Source organism: Macaca mulatta, chromosome 6, assembly GCF_049350105.2.
Source record: "Macaca mulatta isolate MMU2019108-1 chromosome 6, T2T-MMU8v2.0, whole genome shotgun sequence".
Classification (NCBI taxonomy): domain Eukaryota; kingdom Metazoa; phylum Chordata; class Mammalia; order Primates; family Cercopithecidae; genus Macaca; species Macaca mulatta.
In genome coordinates this window covers 13,235,963-13,251,018 of record NC_133411.1, presented here as the reverse complement: position 1 = coordinate 13,251,018, position 15,056 = coordinate 13,235,963, and positions in this window count along the sequence as shown.

The window sequence follows — 15,056 nt, the reverse complement described above, 5'->3', positions numbered from 1 at the left end:
GATATACAAAATGGTATTCTAATCTTTTTTTAAAAAGATTTTTAAAACACTCTAAGCATGCACCAAAATGTTATCTAAAGTATAACCTTTTGTAAAAGGAACTGTCAAAACAGTTTGGCTAAACTTAACTGAAAATTACTATCTCACCTTGCATTTCTATGAAAAGACATTTAATAGGCTCATGATCAGAGATTTATAATAGGTAGAAAAATACTATCTGATCAAAGATTTAACTTAGTACAATTATGTGAAGGATAAACTGCACACTATAATTTTAGATCATGATGATTTGAGGATAATGCCAGGGCAATGAAAATTTTTAATGGATGATCACTACAAAATTATTTTATAACTTTCAGTTATAGAAAGGTATTTGGTGTTTAGAACCCTGGTTAGGTAACCTGAGACTTTAATTTGTTGAAAGAAAAATGACTGGTAATATGTAATATTATGATAATATGCAAGGACTAGAAAGAAAGTCTTCAGACTTTTAAGTGATTATGCTTAATTCCGTAGAAAATAATCTTATTTTGTTTAAATAAATATTACATAAAAATCATCAAGCCTTATGTTAATAACTTATTGATATAGAGAAATACTGCTAAATTTTGAAAAAGAGGATTAATGAAATTGAGACCTAGAAAGCCAAACTATCATTTTATGTCTGTTGACAAATATGTGTGTGTGTGTGTGTGTGTGCACGCATGGGTGTGTGTGTGTATGAGAGACAAAGAAAGAGAGATTTTTATGTTGCCTGCTCATTTCTACTACTTAACTAAAAAATAACATAGAATTACAATTTTCTCTAAAAGTAATCATCCTAGTTGATGTTTAGATGGATAATGCAATGTAAGGAGGCAAAACCAGGTAGTGGGATACCAGCTGGGAGCCTGCTGTAGTTGTATATAGACCAAGGATGGTGGCTTGGACCAGGATACTGGCAGAGATGTGTATAAATACAAAGAAATGAAACATACATGTGATGAAGAGTCAAAAGAGCCTGATGATAAATGAGAGAGACAGAAGAGCCAAGAATGACCTCTAGATTTCTGGCAGATGCAACTAAATTGATGGTGATATCATCCACTAAAATGAAAAGCACCGAAAGCTTGAATCACCGACTATTGTGTGTAAAGTTCTTGACCATCACTTATAATAAGGAAAATGCAGATTAACAGGAAAATAAGTTATTGCATCACTCTCAACATTCTACAACCATTTGTTGATAGTGGTGAGAAAAAGGGGACGCTAATATACAGCCAGTGAAAATATTAATTGATAAAACCTCCTCAAGGAACAATTAGAAAACATTTTGTGAAATTAAAGATGCAAATATGCTATGACTTACCAATTCAGTGTTGTGTCCTGAAGAAACGCTCCCATGTTGGCCCAAGAAACATATCTGGGCATCTGCTCCGTACCATTGTTTGTTGTAGCAAAGTAGGGGACCTGCTTATTTCCTTCTCAGCAAGAATTACACAACTAACTATAATTGTTTCAAACAATGGAATATTCCATAGCAGCAGAAAGAAATAAATTGGGCCTCCATGTGCTAACATGGATAAATAACTAAAATGTAATATAAAGTTCAGAGGTTGCAGAAGGATATGTACGTTACCATACAGTTTATGTAATCTCTAAAACCATAAAACAATACTACATATTGTTAATAGTAATACAAATTACAAAATGGTACTTGGGAATGATTAGCACCAGCATTATGGTAATGATTATCCCTGGGGAAGAAAGAAAGGGATGGGGGAGCTTACATATACAATACAAAAAAATCTGAGAATTCAAAATAACAGTTTTGGGTAGGTAAAATTATTAGTGAATTTTATTGCCATCATTATATACTTCTGTACTGTTGGCACTTTAATAATTTTAATAAATAATAAAATATTCACTAAAAATTATTTCAACAATTTTTATGCTGAGAATTACCGCCATCTTACTCCACCCATATCCTTCAATATGGTGTTTTGCAAAATAAAGCACACACATTATTTCAAGAAATGTGCATACCGTCGCCATCCTAGACATGTATGCAATGTCATGATACTTGCGTTTGTCACTAAGTGTCCAGTAGCTACATACTGATGAGAAGGTATTGTTGTCATGGTCTCACATGTTTCTGTCATCTCTACCAGCTCTGCAGCAACTGCAATGAAGATCAGTTATCTCAGCATTAGTCAAATCCAATTAGTCAGTTTCAAGTCCTCAATCTATCATTACATTTGAGGTTAGAAAATAAGACAAAAAGTTGTGAAGTGCCCAAAATCACAATAAAAAGCCAAATTGTATGATGTCTAGTGCTTTTAGAAAACTGTGGCCAGAGATAAGACAAACTTGATTACTCAGCTTGGCTATGCCCCTCATCCCCTGTGAGACTGTTTTTCAATTAAAAGTCATTTAATCTTGGCAAGGTACAATTTCCTCATTGTAGGTACTGACTGCATCTCTGCACTGTCTACATGTTTTACATACTTGTCTCATTTAATTCCTAAGCAACTATGAGAGGAAACATTATTGTCATTGTCTGATATACAGAGAAACATACATTTACCAACCTAATGTCCCCAAGTTGGTAAGTGTTCCAGAGACGACATCTCAGCCACATTTGGGACCATCTGCCTCCCACTCTTACGATCAAGACACAGCATTTGGTCTGTTGAATGCAAAGCATATGTAAGATTTACGCAAAGAAAGTCAAAGAAATGTTCAAAAATGAGAACTTTAAAGCATACTACAATTATTATCTTATCAATATTAGCATACTGTTACATCAAACATAATCTTCTGAGAGCCAAATCTCAAATAAAGCAGTGAACAGTTAGACAGGTGTTTGCACTCACCTTAGGTAGAGATTTAAAATAAAAACAATGTCATGTCATGATTATTTAGTATCATCTTGTTTCTCTTGTTCAATTCCTCATCATATCCTCCCTTTTCAGTCCTTTTCCCACACCTGCCATGCCAAAAATGTTTCTTTGCAGGTGTAGCTAGTGGCAGATTACACTTAGGTAAGAAAAGGCTTTATTAACTATAAATCGTTTTGCCCTATAGTAAACCTGGAATCGTAAAACTTGCTCTGGGTCACACTCACAAATAAAACAATCAATGGATATATATGCATGAGTACTAAGGTGTGAGTATTGGGGTTAGATCAAGTACACTTAATATGTAACTGTGCTGAATAGCGGACTCTAGGGGAAAACCCAAATGACTAAGCTTGTTATATTTTTTCATGACTGAATGCTCTCTTAAGGTTATCTTTGTAGAGGTACTAGGCCCTTAACATTTGCAAAATTATATACCTTTCAAAAATCACCAAGCTCATTCCATATCTGTATTTTGAGAACATTTTTGCCTTGGGTTTTTATCTCCAAAAATCTTTTACGTTTTGAACATGATATAAATATAAATCTCTGTGGTGAGGATCTTCATTATTTATGTTTCTGATGATGTTTAGCAAAATAATTTCACTCTAGGGTAGGTATGGTGATAAATTTTATTGTCCCAGAGAATATTGATAATTTAAGTTCTGTGCTCTCTGAAGTTGCTTATTCATTCTGCTTAACCCTCAGGATCCAATTTAAAATGAAATCTTCTTTGCTTGTAATAGAGATATGGAAAATGTTTTAAGAGTGGAGAAATCATGATAATATATACATAAATATTATTTCATTTTCTATTCATCATTCCTTCTTAATTCCTTATTTAGTCTTTCCTTTGTGGTTGTCAGAAGTAGAGCCCCATGTACTATTTTAAGGATTTTGGAAAAACTGGAATTGACTTAGGGTACCAATCCTGTCCCTGAGTTTCAACTTTGATTTCTCTGGACTTCAGTCATTCTCGAGACATTGGAAGGTCTAAGAAAAGTTAGGAAGTTTGGAGAGCTTTCAGGACTAAAGTTATTTCTAGGTGAGAAGGAGGGTCCTTGTTGTCTCGTCTTTATACTGAAATTTATTCTTTGAATTTAGAATCACTTTTTTCCCACAAGTACCTTTATTTATGTTTATTTTAAAAAGACTATTTTAAGCACTTTATATATGAAAACAGATTTGAGTATCCCATTACTGAGGTAGGCACTACTCTATCCCCATCCTAAAGATTAAAAATCTGAGAAGCAGAGAGCTGGGGTATCTATCAAACATCATATCGCTTGTTAGAAGAAAGTCCAGGCAGTCTGCCTCAAGAACTTATGCCCAGAACTACTCATGCTGACACACAGGGGGGATTTTCTTTGTGTTTTTGGTGCACATCATTGTCTACTGTATTGCAGTGATCTAAAATAAAACTAAAGTGCCCTCTAGTTTTGAGAATGTTTTCATTTGGTGGGATTTTGTCTCATTTATGAAAGGGATTCCTTCTCTTTCTACTAAGAACATGGTCGTCTGCATCCTCATCTTTCTGGATTATACCACTGCCAGCCTTGCCTGCCTTCCTCTCATCTTTCATCATGATCAGAGCAGAGGAAATAATGATGCCTATTCCTCTACGATGTGTTCAGAATTAATCACTTAAGTATTTTCCTGCTACCTAACATTAGTTGTACTCATTTGCTTTTTCTGCTACTCAAGTCTCTCTTCATCTATCATTGCTCACTCTTGTTTAAAGGCAATTTAAAATATCAATGCCTGGTTCCTTCTTGCTTTGGAAAAATGATTGATTTTTCCTGACAAGAGCCTGGAGCACTTTCAGCCTCACCGTTTACTGCTATTCTTCGTGCCAATCTGGGTGAAGACAATCAACTGTATAAAGAAGGCCTTTCTTTGAGATCCCTTCACCTCCACCCAAACCCCACCTCCATGCGGAACGTGTTGCTGTCAGCATGCTCTTCTTTTTCCTCCTCGTCTTGTCTTACTTTCCTGTTGTCTGACCCTGCCAGACCCACTCTCTTGTTAGTGCGACCTCAAATTAAGCCAAGAAACTGATCTTGTGAGTGTATAAACAGGCATAAGAAATTCACCCTTTCCAAATGAAATAGAACCTGACTTCTGACTTTCCCTTTCCTCATAATGCTGTTGTAAATGTCCAAAGTTAAAGTAACCTGGCCCACTCTAACTAGAGTCCAAAGTGACAGTATTCTGGACCCATTGTTCCTTTTGCTTGATGTGTGTTTACCTGTTAATTCATGAAACGTAAGCTTTTAAAATCTCACTCATCTATCCTGTTTCCAGATTTTACTATGTCTCCCCTGCACTGCCATAACATGGGTTTTAACTGGCTTGTTTAAAAGCCTTATATCTCTATCTACACGGTCAGTTATTTAATATTTTTAAAAATATTTTTATACCAACTCCGTGCACATAGGCAAACAAAGTTCTTGTTAAATAAAGTTTAATAATACATTATCCTTCCTCTTTAGAAAGCTTGGTAGTCGAGAGAGAGAGAGAGAGAGAGAGAGAGAGTGTGTGTGTGTTTGTGTGTACCTGTACTTAGGCTTCACACAGCAGGTGTGGGAATCTATGTTCAATTAAACATGTATTTAATTATTATATGCCCTTACTAAAAACATTAGTAAGTCTTTGTTTTCCATTGAATTTAGTGAATACCATGTATTCTGACCTTAGAGCCTCAAATCTTACAAATCTAAATACACCAAACCTCATGACATACAGCATTCAAACTAGACTCTTTTTTTTCTGGAATGGCCCTCAGCTTTCCCCCTCTCCTTACATGTGCAGAACACTCTTCCTCTCCTCCCTGCCACAACTGACTTCTTTGTTAATTCTTGGGCTGCCTCTTTTACATCCTTCAAACACCATCTCCCTACAAGAAGGGCTGTCTTCCATCATGCCACCCTACTTCAAACTATATTACCAGCCTACGGTAACCAAAACAGCATGCTACTCATACAAAAACAGTCACATAGACCAATGAAACAGAATAAACAACTCAGAAATAAGACTGGACACCTACAACCATCTGATATTCGGCAAACCTGACAAAAACAAGCAACGGGAAAAGGATTCCCTCTTTAATAAATGGTACTGGGAGAACTGGCTAGCCATATGCAGAAAATTGAAACTGGAATCCTTCCTTGCACCTTATACAAAAATTAACTCAAGTTGGATTAAAGGCTTAAATATAAAACCCAAAACTATAAAAATCCAAAAAGAAAATGTAGGCAATTCCATTCAGGACATAGGCATGGGCAAATATTTTATAACGAAATTCCCAAAAGCAATTGCAACAAAAGCCAAAATTGGCAAATGGAATCTAATTAAACTAAAGAGCTTCTGCACAGCAAAAGAAACTATCATCAGAGTGAACAGACAACCTACAGAATGGGAGAAAATTTTTGCAATCTATCCATCTGATAAAGGTCTAATATACAGAATCTACAGGGAACTTAAGCAAATTTACAAGAAAAACAACAAATAATCCTATTTAAATGTGGGCAAAGTAACATAAATTATTCTGTTATAAAGACACATGCATGCATATGTTCATTGCAGCACTATTCACGATAGCAAAGACATGGAATCAACACAAACGCCCATCAATGGTAGACTAAATAAAGAAAATGTGTTACATATACACCATGGAATACTATGCAGCCATGAAAAGGAATGAGATCATGTCCACTGCAGGAACATAGATGGAGCTGGAAGCCTTTATCGTCAGCAAGCTAATGCAGAAACAGAGAACCATACACTGCATGTTCTCACTTATAAGTGGGAGCTGAACAATAAGAACACATAGACACAGGGAGGGGAACAACACACACCGACACTGGGGCTTGTCAGAGGAAGATGGGGTTGGGGAGAGCATCAGAAAAAAATGGCTAATGCATGTGGGGCTTGATACCTAGGTGATGGGTTAATAGTTGCAGCAAACCACAGTGGCACACACTTACCTATGTAACAAACCTGCACATCTTGCACATGTACCCTGGAACTTAAATAAAATAAAATAAAATAAAATAAAATAAAATAAAAAAGGACTGCTTTCAGTCCTTCGAACTGAAATGAGTTCCATCCTTTTCTGTAGGCTCATAATACTTTATCTATTTCTTAAGATTCATTCTTGATTACAGCTTGCATTTGTCACACTTAAGGACAACAGAATACATCATGGAAAGGAAAGGGGACTTGGAGCAGGCACATCCAAATTCAAATTCTTCCCCTTTCCATCTCTGAGATCTAGTCAATTACTTCGTTTTCTGTCTACATTTTTCCTCATCTCTAAAATGCAGATAATAAACACCCAACCTGGAATTGTACAGAAAGTATTTGGCACCAATTAGGTGCTCAGTGAAATATTTCTTTCTCTTTGTGCAGCTGGCTTACTTTCTCTCGTTCATTGTCCACTTCTTAGGGACTTAGGTTTGAATGCCTTCAGGTTCTTCGCGTGGTACTTTAAACATTTTGATAATCTAATACCTTGTTATTGATTGAAATAAAATTTAATATTGGTCTTGAGAAAGTATGCATGAAACCAGAGTAATTCTGGAGAACCAGAGAGTTTGCACATCTTAACGTGGCAAGGAGCAAGAAGTGTTAGAATGAAAGAATCTTGTTATTTAATCTTTCAAATCACACCAAAAGGATTCCCAAACTGTAAACTCATTACCACCTTGAGGTCCTGATCACCAGTTCAGAGCTTTTGTTTTAGGCCTTTACCTTTATAGTCCTTCTCCTGTGTCCAGAGAGCTCCTCCTCCAAGGCCCTGCTGAAATATTTGGTTGTCTTCAATATTGCCCTGTTCTTCACCCCCTAGTCACTGACTTCTAGACAGGGCCAGTGTCTTCCACCTTTTCCTATCCTAATAAGTTGCTGATGTGTCTATTGTTTCACTTTTCACATTGTATTGCAAGTATTGTTATCAAGACTTTTTTTTTTTTTTTTTTTTTTTTGAGATGAAGTCTTGCTGTTTCACTCAGGCTGGAGTGCAGTGGCGCGATCTCGGCTCACTGCAACCACCACCTCCCAGGTTCAAGTGATTATCCTGCCTCAGCCTCATGAGTAGCTGGGACGACAGGCACATGCCATCAAGTCCGGCTAATTTTTTTGTAGTTTTAGTAGAGACAGGGTTTCACCGTGTTAGCCAGGATGGTCTCAATCTCCTGACCTCATGATCCACCCACCTCAGCCTCCCCAAGTGTTGGGATTACAGGCATAAGCCACTGCGCCCGGTCTATTATCAAGATTTTAAGAGCTGGTTGTCTCTGTTTAGACTGAGGTATCAATGCAATGGATATGAGATAGGTAGTTGAGTGCAGGAAAAGATCCTCAAATGCAGAATCAATACAGGAATCATTATGAAATGATTCTATCTCCAGGCCCTTATGGTACTATCAGAATTATAAAAAGAAACCAGAAAGTAGAGCTAGATAGTGAAGAGATGTGTTTTTGGAGAAAGGTGTCTTTGAACTTTGTGTCCTCACCCAAAAGGAGAGGCATCTGCAGGCTGCCTCATACATGAGGCAAGTGGATGTGGGACAGAAGTCAGTTTCTGCTATAGTCTGGATGTTTGTCTCCTCCAAACCTCATGATGAAATTTGATCCCCAATTTAGAAGTGGGACCTAATGGAAGGTGTTTGGATCATGGAAGCAGATGCCTCAAGAATGGTTCCATGCCACCCTCATGGTAATGCCTGAGTTCTCACTCTATTAGTTCCCACAAGAGTCGGTTGTTAAAAAAAAGTCTGGCACCACTTCACTCCCTCTTTTTCTTCCTCTGTCACCATGTGATCTCTTCACACATCTGCTCTTTTTTGCCTTCCACCATGAGTAAAAGCAGCCTGAGGCTTTCACCAGATGCCCAGATTTCCAGCCAGCAGAATCATGAGCCACATAAATCTTTTTTCAAAATAAATTAATCAGTCTCAGGTAGTCCTTTGTAGCAACACAAAATGGGCTAAGACAGTCTCTGAGATTACCCAGAGTAATGCTTTGACACACATTCTCTGCAGTGGAGGAAATGCAGAGAACAGCTAGGTTTCTATCAGAACCAGCAGGAGAAAGCGAAAATGAGTCAGGGAGCAGATGTGAGGCTATGAAAGAGAGAGCTGTCTTGGGTTCTGCTCAACGGGATGCAAAAGGCTGGCGGTGAATGTCAGAGACTGGAGACTGGGAATGGCTGGCAAGCCAGCACCCAGAGTACACAAGCACCTATTCAGGCAAAGTGAATGGCAGCAAAAAGATCTAGGGTGATGGAAGTAGCAAAGAGTTCACTAAAGTGACAGAAGAAAGTTCCAATATCTGCCTGTTCAAGAAAATCCTTTCACACTTTTCATCCTTTCTCTTTCCCTGAAAAAGTCTGAAACAGGCCAAGAGGGTTATGAGTGGAAGTTGATAAAAAACTGGCCAGAGGAATAAGACAAGAGACCAACCCTGCCTCCTCCCAGTGCTAGTGCCCACACTCAAGCAGGCCAGAGCTGGCAAAGATAAAAGCAAACCTGACATCAGATTCCTGGTGTCGTTTAACAACTTGGAATGACTATTCTAATCATAACATGTGACAGTAGAGTCGTCTTTCATTATATGTGGGGAATTGGTTCAAGGACCCTGTGTATACCCAAATTCGTGCAAGCTCAAGTCTGGTAGTCAGCCCTGCAGAGCTCACAAATAAGAAAAGTCAGCCCTCCATATATATGGATTTTGCATGCCACAAATTCTGCATTTTTAATATGCATTTGGTTTAAAATTTTTGAACATAAGAAGTGGACCATGCAGTTCAAATCCATGTTGTTCAACGGTCAACTGAATTTATAATGTGAAGTGACCATTAAACTTTTTATTTCCTATAAAGGAACAGGCAAGTGAGGAGACCTACTCAAGGTTTCATCCTTTTGGGGGTGAAGCATTTCACCACTGAATTTAAAAATAAAGTTTCCTTCAGGTCGCATCTCTTATCTCAATTGTTCAATATGCTGCTTATATTCACAGTATGGGGCTCCAGGTGACTGAAAGCAGCCATGTTTACTCATCTCCACTTATGCTATGCCCCAACTGCCCCAAGTCATAGGCCACACTCTCAGATAATAGGCACTAAATAAGTGAACTATATGGACTGCTCTGGAACATAAGAGCAAAATATTTGTCTCATGTGGGTTTGTATTTCTTGTCTGCCTACAAGGCTATACCTTTGGTTTCACACATAGCAAATACTGAGCTGTAATGATTTACCACATTCCTCTCCCTAATCGCAGCAAGAGGCTTTTATGTTAGAACAACTTAAAAGGGGAAAATATGGAACCCAAAATATAAGGACACAGTTTTAGGCATCCTAACGGAAATGTTGCCAAGCTTGGCTGCCACAGCGGTCTGTGGCATGAAGGAGGAAGTGTTCAGTTTAGAGAGGAAGGGAATAAAGAGAGTGGCGGGCACAAGACACCCTTTTAAGATTCCACCAGGGACAGCGAATATGCGGGGGCAGCATCGCCAGCTCCCAAGGTGGGGGCCCACCTTAATTGCCCACTTTCTAGTGTTTTCACATGATGCTTTGGGAGAAAATTGTCTGCAGCTTATTTGGGGGGTTCCTTAGGCATTGAAATCAAATTCCCTGTAAGGGCTCTTCTTTTTTTCCCCCTTCCTTACTCTATGGCACTCTGAACAACCTTCCTCTTAAAATCCTGTGCAAATGTTGACTTGCACTATATGTATGAATTCCCAAGAAAAAAAATATGCTTTGGCTTGAAATGTTCATTTAATTAGAAATAAAATCCAACAAATAATTCTAAAACAAAATATATGTCTGAATTCCTGGCATAAATTTTTGGTTATCAGGCCAGTTTCCTAAACATGATTTTATTTATTTATTTATTTATTTATTAATTATTAATTTTGAGACAGAGTTTCACTCTGTTGCCCAGGCTGGAGTGCAATGGTGCGGTCTCAGCTCACTGCAACCTCCACCTCCCGGGTTCAAGCAATTCTCCTGCCTCAGCCTCCCGAGTAGCTGGGTTTACAGGCATGCACCACCACACCTGGCTAATTTTTTGTATTTAGTAGAGACGAGGTTTTACCATGTTGGTCAGGCTGGTCTCAAACTACTGACCTCAGGTGACCCGCCCAACTCAGCCTCCCAAAGTGCTGAGATTATAGGAGTGAGACACTGCCCCAACCCAAACATCCTTTTATAAACAACCCATTCACGTCTTTACTTCTCACGGCCTGCATGTGCACACACACACACACACAAGTGTGGACACGCATGCACACACACAAAACTTGCTTGATTTTTACCTAGAGGGTAAAAGTGCTAAGAACTGCATAATTCCAGGTAATTTACTCTTGATCTTCCATTTCTGAATTATACATATGGAAGTTATAGGAGTCTGAATAACCTCATGAGGACATTCATGGGTCATTAAGAAGTGTGTGCAATTTTCTTAACAGTCATAATTGCAAATCATTTATACAAGCATATTCACTTGGAAGAATTTACTTCTATTTCTTGTATGATTTTTTTTAAGAATGTTAATCATTTCTCTGAGAATTGCTAACTGACTGTAATTTTTTGCTTGTGGAATCAAATCAGTTCCTCATTGAGTCGAACCAGGCTTACAGGGTGGGCACCACAGTTTGGAGGTAACAGTCACAAAGAGAATCTTTTTATTGATTTGACCATAAAAAGACAGCAGTATCCTGAGAATATTTACAGACAAGAGAGGTAATGCAGCCCAATATTCCACCTTTATGGCAAAAAACTGACATGCAAAGACTGAGATGATCCCCTTTTTCATTACTAGTTGTTGATGCTTATAAAAAAGATTAAGTACATGTAGAGACTGCTTCATACACACTTTATGCTGAATATAATTATTAAATTGTTTTATGAATATGTTTTTAAAGTACATGCACTTCAAGCTTGTGAATCTGAAAGCAAAGTGATGAAACAATAGTTTTCTATAACAAGCGTGATCAGAGACTTCCTGTGCAATCTGCTACTAAGATGGCACCTCAGGGTTTACAAGGCACGTATTTTCTTTCAACCAGCTAAAATAAATTTTACCCAACCAAATATGGATGGTGAAATGTCAGGCAGATTTTAAGACAGAGGCATCTCCTCTCTGAATTTTTAGATATTCTATCTGCAAAGCAGAAGACATTTTATTGTTATGTAGCCAAATGTCTTCGTTATGAATACCTTATTAAAATCATTTTAACTGTACGAGGTCACTTACAAAACGAATTATGCTTAAAAACCAGATGAGTTGTTTACATTACGGGTAGATGGACAGAGAAATGTTGGTGATTGCTTTGTGAAAATTAAAAGGGAACTATATGCAAGTTAAAATGTATACATACACATATATGTATAAGCTCACTAAACAAAGTACTAAAACAAAAATTGATTATTCAAATATAAAGCATAGACATATGATTACCAGCAAGTATTCTATACACGTGTGGTCAGTTATTTATTGGCTTACAGTGACTGTGTAACTTCTTAGTGGGGAAGGGATTTTAAAGAATATTGGACTAGTTTCCTGTTGCTACTATAACAAGTTACTGCAAACTTGGTGGCTTAAAATGGTACAAATTTATTCTCTTACACTTATAAAGGCCAGAAGTCTGACAGTTTCACTGAGATAAAGTTAAGGTATTAGCAAGCCTGGTTATGTCTAGTAGTTTTGTGGAAGAATATGGTCATTGATTTTGCCGTTTCTAGAGGCTGCCCACAGTCCTTGGCTCCCAGCTGCATCACTCCTCTCTCTGCTTCCGTAGTCCCATGGCCTTCTCCCTCACCGTAGTCAAATCTACCTCTGCCTCTCTCTTTTAAGGGTAATTGTGATTTCATTTAGGGTCTACCCAGATAAGACAAGTAATCCCCCATGTCAAGATATTCAGTCACATCTACAAAGTCTCTTTTGTCAAGTAAGGTAACATGTACCTGTTCCTGGGATTAGGGTGTGAATATCTTCGGGGTCTTTATTTAGCCTACCATAGAAATGCTAGAATTTTCACTGATGAACAGGTTAGAAAATGCAGTTAGAATTTCCTAAAATATCTGAACAAATAGGAAGTTGAACCGTGTCATCAGCCAATAACATTGGTAATGTTGAAAAATGTTTTAGGTTTATGTCAATAATTTACCAAATGTGTATAATCATTAGAAGCAACACTTTTCAGAAAATAGTAGATTACTTACCTATAAATCCTTTTCTAGACAAGCCCTTGGGAAGGATTCTTAAACTCCACTAAAAGAATACTAACATTGATATTTGGAACTACTCATTAGCGAACTCATTATTGGAATGTAACCATCTCCGTATTGAAATAATTCCAAAATTCTGACAAAATTAGACAAATAACAAGAAATGAGAGATAAACTAAGGCTTTTGAATAAATAGACCAATGATAGAAAACCACTACAACTCAGTTTTTTTAAGGTATCAACTAGTTATAATATTCGATTGCATGAATGAGTGAGAAATAAAAGGTGTTTATTCTATATACTTTAAAGTGAGTATTTGAATAGTTGGTAAATTGTGTAGTAAATTGAGATTTTTAATAAACATAAATGATTCTTCCAAAAGAAAAATAACTTTCTGTTTAATAATAGTTGTTTTGCCTAAATTTGCTACAACTTTTCACTTTCTCACATTAGGCACAGTGTTAGCCAGACATATTGAACATTTCTCCAATTAAATGAAAGCTTTCTCATTTACAGATGCAGACTAAACGTATAAGGTTTATTACAAAGCTACGCATGCAGGGTGCCATGCTAGCAGCTGGAAAATAACTGTGTGTGGGTGAAACCGGAAGCTAATCAACTAGGCACTCACAACTGTTTATAAAGAAGAAAAGGAAGAGAGAGAACAGGAAGTAGAATGATGAGAGAAAGGGGAGGGAGGGCGAGAGGAAGTAGGAAAAAAGTGGTGCTCTTGATCTCATTGGTAGCATGTAATTCACTAAATTGAAATTCTCCAAGAACACAATCACCTGACTCTTTCAAGGAAATGATGACACCTTCGATGACTTTAGACAGCCAGTTCCCCGGAAAAGAATGACCTTTGCTATGAGAATGGTAGACAACTGTCTCTACTGAGTTTTTGTATTACCCAATGTCTAGTTAATTTTGGAGGTAAATCCATTCAAAATATTGATATGAATCATTTTTGTGCATTTATGACATGAAACTTTGCTCTATTAACAACAATAAAATTGAACTATATTTCAATTTCATAAATAGAGGTAAAAGGAAAACCCATTGAGATCACTTAAAAGTAAAAAAAAGATAATAAATACAGTTTTTAACAATTAGTATTTTCCCCAAGCACATCAATTTACCAAGTTTTATAAGCACAACATTAATATGATGGCAAACCATGGTGAGTCTATTTTTGGCCTACATCCACATTATTAAATGTTTAGTTTGAATTAATAGCATATAGCCAGAATGTTCTAAATTGCAACAGAATTATGGAAAATTTGTATTGTAACAAAGATAAGACTATGGTCCCAGTGCTCAAAACAGCCATCACCAAAAATATATGACAGACTGTGCTTCAAAATATCTCATTTGTCTCCTGCTTAACAAATCAAATCTGAAATAATCTTGAAATAAAATGTACATATCAGAAATAATTCTGAACTCCACTAGTGTTATAATAGATTTTTACCCCATTTATGGCTTTCTTTTAGTGAATTGTCAAGAAGAATATTTAAATTCTACACTTTGTTAAAGTTCAATTTATTACACCTTAACTTAGGAAAAGGGCATATTTTTCTAGAAATCAGCAACTTCACAATAAAGATAAGCTGAATTATATGTGCTTTATTTCCCTTTTATTTTACCTACCTAATGTTGATACATATTGCAAATGTATGTGAAGACATACCTGATATAATTTTCTTCCCAATGAATCTAGTATAACCTTCCTTTTATCTAACAGAAGTAACATGGTTCTTGAGAGTATTAAATTAATTATTGGAAAAGTACTTGGAATATAAAAAGCCCATAAGTGCTAACTATTAATTAGTATTTCTATTATGAGTATGACCTTGAAAACTGTAGCTCATACAATTAAATGCTGGCTATACTTAGCATATATAAATACATTTCAGTGAAAAATCAGATTTTAAATTGAGTGAAGA